The sequence below is a fragment of the Oryx dammah genome, unplaced genomic scaffold (assembly GCF_014754425.2).
Source record: "Oryx dammah isolate SB20612 unplaced genomic scaffold, SCBI_Odam_1.1 HiC_scaffold_309, whole genome shotgun sequence".
Classification (NCBI taxonomy): Eukaryota; Metazoa; Chordata; class Mammalia; order Artiodactyla; family Bovidae; genus Oryx; species Oryx dammah.
In genome coordinates this window covers 2,743-10,119 of record NW_024070475.1, presented here as the reverse complement: position 1 = coordinate 10,119, position 7,377 = coordinate 2,743, and the positions used below count along the sequence as shown (strand labels likewise).

General features: G+C 45.2%; 1 pseudogene; it reads right to left on the bottom strand.

The window, feature by feature from the left end:
- Positions 1-2,980: 2,980 nt before the first annotated feature.
- Positions 2,981-7,377, bottom strand: part of LOC120859230 — a 5,126-nt pseudogene continuing 729 nt past the window's right edge.

Here is a 7,377-nt window from a genome sequence, read left to right as displayed (position 1 = left end):
TTTTTTACTTTTTATTATGCCTTTCCCCATCTTCTGTTTATATCATTATTTCACTAATTTGATATCCCCAATTAGGAAGCTTTGTACTTGTAAGCACCTTATTTACATCTCCATTTCTTATGCTTTCGACTGGACCCACTATTTCTTGATTCTTAGCTTTGCAAACTGAGATATTAATTCTCCTCTTCCCTTTAGTGCTTCAGATCCCAAATTCTAGAAGTATATTTTAATTTTTATATTGATTAGCAAGTACATCGATCATGGAGGAAGGCTTTCTTATCTCTCTTTGCTATTCTTTGGAACTCTGCATTCAAATGCAGAGTTCAAATATCGTTCCTTTTCTCCTTTGCCTTTCACTTCTCTTCTTTTCATTGCTATTTGTAAGGCCTCCTCAGACAACCATTTTCCCTTTTTGCATTTCTTTTCCTTGGGGATGGTATTGATCCCTGTCTCCTGTACAATGTCACAAACCTCCATCTGTACTTCATCAGGCACTCTATCAGATCTAGACCCTTAAATCTAATTTTCACTTCCACTGTATAATCGTTAGGGATTTGTTAGGTCACACCTGAATGATCTAGTGGTTTTCCCTACTTTCTTCAATTTCAGTCTGAATTTAGCAATAAGGAGTTCATGATCTGAGCGACAGTCAGCTCCCAGTCTTGTTTTTGCTGACTATATAGAATGTCTCCTTTGGCTGCAAAGAATATAATCAATCTGATTTCTATATTGACCAGCTGGTGCTGTGCATGTGTAGAGTCTTCTCTTGTGTCGTTAGAAGAGAGTGTTTGCTAAAACCAGTGTGTTCTCTTGGCAAAACTCTGTTAGCCTTTGCCCTGCTTCATTCTGTACACCAAGGACAAATTTGCCTGTTACTCCAGGTATTTCTTGACTTCCTACTTTTGCATTCCAGTCCCCTATAATGAAAAGGACATCTTTGTTAGGTGTTAGTTCTAGAAGGTCTTGTAGGTCTTCATAGAACCGATCACCTTGAGCTTCTTCAGCATTACTGGTCAAGGCATAGACTTGGATTACGGTGATAGTGAATGGTTTGCCTTGGAAATGAAGAGAGATCATTCTACCATTTGAGATTGCGTCCAAGTACTGCATTTCAGACTCTTGTTGACTATGATGGCTACTCCATTTCTTCTAAAGGATTCTTGCCCACAGTAGTAGATATAATGGATCTCTGAGTTAAATTTACCCATTCCAGTCCATTTTAGTTCAATGATTCATAAAATGTCAATATTCACTCTTGCCATCTCCTGTTTGACCACTTACAATTTGCTTTGATTCATAAAACTAACATTCCAGGTTTCTATGCAATATTGCTCTTTATAGCATCACACTTTATTTTCATCACCAGTCACATCCACAACTGGGTGGTAGTATTGCTTTAGCTCCATCTTTTCATTCTTTCTGGAGTTATTTCTCTACTGATCTCCAGTAGCATAGTGAGCACCTACCAACCTGGAGAGTTCATCTTTCAGTGTCCTATATTTTGCCTTTTCATACTGGACTGGAAAAAGTCGGTTTTCATTCCAATCTCAAAGAAAGGCAATGCCAAAGAACGTTCAAACTACCACACAATTGCAGTCATCTCTCATGCTAGTAAAGTAACTCTCAAAATTCTCCAAGCCAGGCTTCAACAGTACATGAACCATGAACTTCCAGATGTTCAAGCTGGATTTAGAAAAGCCAGAGGAACCAGAGATCAAATTGCCAACAACTGCTGGATCATTGAAAAAGCAGGAGAGTTCCAGAAAAACATCTACTTCTGCCTTATTGACTATGCCAAAGATTTTGACTGTGTGGATCACAACAAACTGTGGAAAATACGTCAAGAGATGGGAATGCCAGAACACCTGCCATGCCTCCTGAGAAATCTGTATGCAGGTCAGGAAGAAACAGTTAGTACTGGACATGGAACAACAGACTGGTTCCAAATCCAAAAAGCAGTACTTTTCGGATATACAAATATACAAAGGCTGTCACCCTGCTTATTTAACCTCTATGCAGAGTACATCATGAGAAACGCTGGGCTGGAAGAAGCACAAGCTAGAATCAAGATTGCTGGGAGAAATATCAATAACCTCATATATGCAGATGACACCACCCTTATGGCAGAAAATGAAGAAGAACTAAAGGACCTCTTGATGAAAGTAAAGAGGAGAGTGAAAAAGTTGGCTTAAAGCTCAACATTCAGAAAACTAAGATCATGGCATCTGGTCCCATCACTTCATGGCAAATAGATGGAGATACAGTGGAAACTGTGGCTGACTTTATTTTTCTGGGCTCCAAAATCACTGCAGATGGTGATTGCAGCCACGAAATTAAAGACATTAGCTCCTTGGAAGGAAAGTTATGACAAACCTAGACAGCATATTAAAAAGCAGAGACATTACTTTGTCCACAAAGGTCTGTCTAGTCAAGGCTCTGGTTTTTCCAGTGGTCGTGTATGAATGTGACAGTTGGACCATAAAAAAGGCTGAGCATTAAAGAATTGATGCTTTTGAACTGTGGTATCATAGAAGACTCATGAGAGTTCCTTAAATGGCGAGGAGATCCAACCAGTCCATCCTAAAGGAAATCAGTCCTGAATATTCATTGGAAGGACTGATGCTGAAAGTGAAACTCCAATACTTTGGCCACCTGATGTGAAGAGCTGACTCATTTGAAAAGACCCTGATGCTGGGAAAGATTGAAGGTGGAAGGAGAAGGGGTCGACAGGATGAGCTGGTTGGATGGCATCACCGACTCAATGGACATGAGTTTGAGTAAACTCCAGGAGTTGGTGATGGACAGGGAGGCCTGGCGTGCTGTGGTTCATGCGGTCGCAGAGTCAGACACGATTGAGCAACTGAACTGAACTGAAGAACTTATAAAAAAATTTAAAAGGGATAAATATATGCACAGATATACGTATAATGGAATCACTTTGCTATACACCTGAAGCTAATACAATATTGTAAATCAACTATACTTTAATAAAAACATGGAAACAAACAAGTCACTTCCTACTGAGTTCAAAGATGAGTTGATGCTGGAGAAGTAGGGCTAGAGACCATCACCAGGGGGAAACCCTTCTTGCTGGAATATGAGACCCTGGGGAGGGCGATAGAGGAGCCCCTGCTACTTGTGCAGGATCTCTACAATCCTAGCTCTTTGGCTTTCTCCCATTTTCAAAGCTCCCCTATTCCTGGCCTCTCATTGCTAGGCCCCCTGTCTCTCCCTTATTCTTCCCTCAGTGTCTTCTTCAGTCCAAAATACGTGGTTTTTCCTCTTGACCCTGCACATGTCCCTCATTCCTGCATTGCTCTAGGGGTGGCCCAGCCGGGCCCTATTGCAGACTCTCATAGATCCAGGTGAGCTTCTCCAACTTCCTCTCCAGCTCCTGGGCTTTCTGCCTCATGTTCTCAGCTGATGCTGTCTTTGCCCCCTCCTGCAAATCCTGTGTGTCTTTCACCAGGGAGTACACGTCCAGCCCTATGCATACACCTGAGAGGACTCCACTCCCGATGCGGGCTGCTCTAGTCGCTGCCAGAGGTGTGCCTCTGAAATTTCTTGTCACCTGCTGGGTACTTCGGACAGAGAGTCGCCCGGTGGTTATGAAGCGCTGAGCAGTGGCTACTAATTGAGGGTTGCGTCTGGCCACCTTGATGGCTTGAATATGCTTTGCAAAGTCTTTAACTTGTCTGAGAAGTCTTGCAGAGTTTGCTGTGGCTGTACTAAGGCACTTGGCCTGGGTTTCTGCTGATGACGTGTTTACAGTTTCCACCACCATGGTGGACAAACTTGTTACAGAAGCTGCTGCTCCCAGCCCTAATCCAGCGGCTGAGAGTCCCAGACTGAGGCCTGCTGTAAAGGGTGCCAGAACCAGGCCAAGGATGCTCAGGGTGCCAGATGTAATACCTGTGGAGGAGGATACCACATTGGCGATGGTGAAGTTCCTGTGCACCTTGTCAACATTGTCTGCGAGCTCACAGAGCTTTTTTATGCTCTCCTTCAGCGCCTGTTTTACCTGAGGAAACTCCTTCAAAAACCTCTCCTTTTCCTGCTGGTATTTTTGCAGGAGCCTGTCTTGGTCCTCCCCGGCCAAGATTGTTTGCACCTTGATCAGATATTCACGGAGTCTATCTGCCTCTTCCCTGTAACAATGAACATTAAAGTCTTAGAAAGACAGTTTGCTTGTCTATGACACAGGCCTAACAAGCTCTATCCTGCATAAACCACAGAAATTTTATTGTAAATTACAAGAATTTTACTAATGTAAAAATGTTTCCAACTGTAAACCCTCATTTGAATATTGCTCGTGCTCCATGTACTTATTCAATCATGGAATAAATAAGCAAAGGTCATCTTAGCAGACATTTAACTTAAGAGAGATATTTGATAAAGACACCTCAAAGGCAGATCAATACCATCACTTCCAGAGTGTGTGTAAAATGGGAACTTCACAGATAAACAAAGAGAATTGGGATTAGAGCAGAAAACCCTTCATTCAAGGACCTTAGTGTATAGTGAGGAGTCCACTTGATCTTTGCTCTTGGCTGCTAGGATGTGGTCCCTAGGCTCCAAGAATATTCTGGCTGATAAGAATGTCCTTGTTCGCCTGGGACTTTGGCCAGTGGACAGCCTGACAAGTTGACATGTGGTGGGCCTCTGGGTCACATGGTATCACTTCTGACCTCTGGAGGAGCTGGGCACTAGGGCAGAGTCTGAGCTCTGGGAGGGGCTGGAGATGACAGGTCAGGGTAATGTGCTGTTAAATAGGGTGAGCGTCCCTGGCGGGCAGTGCTCCATGTGTCCTGCCCCACTGAATCCAGGACAGTAAGGCATCCTGGGGACAATGGAAGCTTCGTGTGTGAAACCTGCCCAGACTCTGCCCTGTGGCTGATGGGAAACTGCATCCTTCCCTGTAATAAACCATAACTGGGATCCTGAAGCTTTAAGTGAGTCTGTGCATCCTTCTATGGAGTTCTAGAATCTGAGGGTGGTTGTGGGATACCCCAAATTTGCCCTTGATGGGAAATGTAAGGACAGTCCTGGGACTGTGCCCTCATACTTTTCAGATTGGCTAACTGTGCGTCTAGAATTTTATTTTATTTTTTAAATCAAAACTCAGCTAGAAGGACCCTTAACGATCATTTTGCCTGGCATCTGCTCTCACCCAAGCCTGATACCCTTGGCCTTCTCAGCAGGACACTGGTTCTGTCCACGGCCCATATTGACTGGGAAGCAGGAGATGTGCTGTGCGCCCTGTTCCCGTGGACCCTCCAGCCCACCTCACTGACTCCTGAGCCAGCACCCAGCACCCCTGTCCTCTCAGGGGTCCCATGTTAATTTGTGACAGCTTCAAGAGCCTGCACCCCAAGGCTGTGTGCAACTTTATGGAACCTCTGAATATTCAAGAGACTTGAGGAAACGCCCATCTGATTGGCTAAGTCTGAAGAGACCAGCACTTGCACAGCTGGTGGAGGAAGTGTTTTCCTCTTGGGTGGGGATGGGTGAGGCTCCTCAGAATCCCTCAAATGACACACAATCGCAGCCACTCACTGAGCCACACGGCCTTCCCACTGTCACGTTGGCTCCATGAAGATTACAAGAGAGTCCCAAATGGAGTGAGAACCCAGGTCCCAGGCAGCGTGTGGAGGACACGGTCACCCAGGGCCCTCTAGCCCAGCTGAGGGGATCCCATCAGGAAGGGAAGAAATGTCCCCTCTCCCACTCCCAGGACCTCTGCTAGGGTCACAGCCCCTTCAGTTCTGTGTCCTTGGGGCCCACTCTCCTCACTCTAGTCCTGGCCCTGCTGCCCAAGCCTGCCTACTAGTCCTCCAACCTGGACCCTCTGCTCCACCCTGACCCCTAGGTCTGATCCTGGTCCAGGCCTCCCTGGGCCTTTGGACGAGATGATTGCACCTGGTTGCCCACCTCTGACCCTGCAGTTCACTCTGAGGCCATCACTACAATTCATCAGACTGAATTGCTATTCCCACTGGACACATAACACATAACAAATCTGAGGCTCAAAGTCTTAAACCCACAGGCCCAGAGTTGGGCAGGGCTAGATCCAGGATTCTACCAGGTCCAACCAGGTCCCCTCCAGCCTCTCTGCCTTATTGGCCAGCAGGAACCTGCAGTGTTGGTATAATTCCTAAGATGGGGAGTGAAAGAGTTTTAGTCAGAATCCCAGGAACACAAAATGGTGTTTGGGTCAGGATTTTCCGACTTGACCGAAAGGAAATCCTTCTTGGTTCTCATCTCCAGGAAGAAGGTCCCTGATTCTTCCCAACAAGCTTATTTTAATTTAACATTGACTGAGCACCTACTCTGTGTCAGCAATCATGAAAAGCACTTGTGTGCCCGATCTCAGTGTCCTCACAGTAAAACTGAACAGAGGATGAAGCAGAGAGTAGTTCCGTAACTCGTCCAAGGTCATATGACCTGCCCTTCCTTGCAAGTTTCGTCTCTTCTCAACCCAACGTCATTCAATGCCAACAAATAACATGGAGGAAACATTCCATATAGGATCTTGAGGAGGAACATCCTCGACCCCAACCATAGGATCTTCCTGGAGGAAACTAGCCTGGGAGAATCTTCCCGGGGGCTGTTGGTGATATTCCTGATGTACCTGCATGGTTACCTGGACAAACCGGCCTAGGTCACAAAATTCTCCCAGGGTTTGTCTTCAGTGAGCAAGAACTACAGTTGTTCCCATATCACATTCTTCTGGAAATACTCAATGACATCCTCAAAAAAGCTTTGGCTCTCTAGACAGGAAAATAAAAACTGAAGTTTCGAATAAACTATGGTGTGATGTAAACGGTATCAAATATAAATGGTTAACGTTCACCTTTCTGAGCAGGATTCATCTGGCACGCTGTTGATGAATTTATCTGGGATCTCAGGTGGACTGTATGCACCAGTAGCAATTCATAATTTAATGCCAGACCTAGCCATTCTGCACTTATTGTATTAGAAGATAGGGGGCTTTAAGGCAGTCATTAGGGAAATGAGGCCTTCAGTGTTGGACCTTAATTCAGTAATATCAGTGTCCTTATTAAATGAAGAGACTTCAGATCTCTTCCTCTCTCTCTCTCCCCTGAAGTACTAAGTGTTCTTAGGTTTTCTTTTTCTCATGCAAAACTAAGGTCGAAATGAACTCAGGGCTCACGTGGAGGGAACCCACAGCACTAGATCTGTGTGTTGACTGCTTAGGGTGGTGTGGGTGGAGGAAATAACTGAGCACCTGGGGGTCTGCATGGGCATTTGAGAACAATAGAACTAGTACCTGCCCAAGGCAGTCACTTGATAATCAGGTGTTTACATATGGGAGCCCTGGGCAGGTGCCCTAGCAGAGCACAGGGGAGAGGGGAG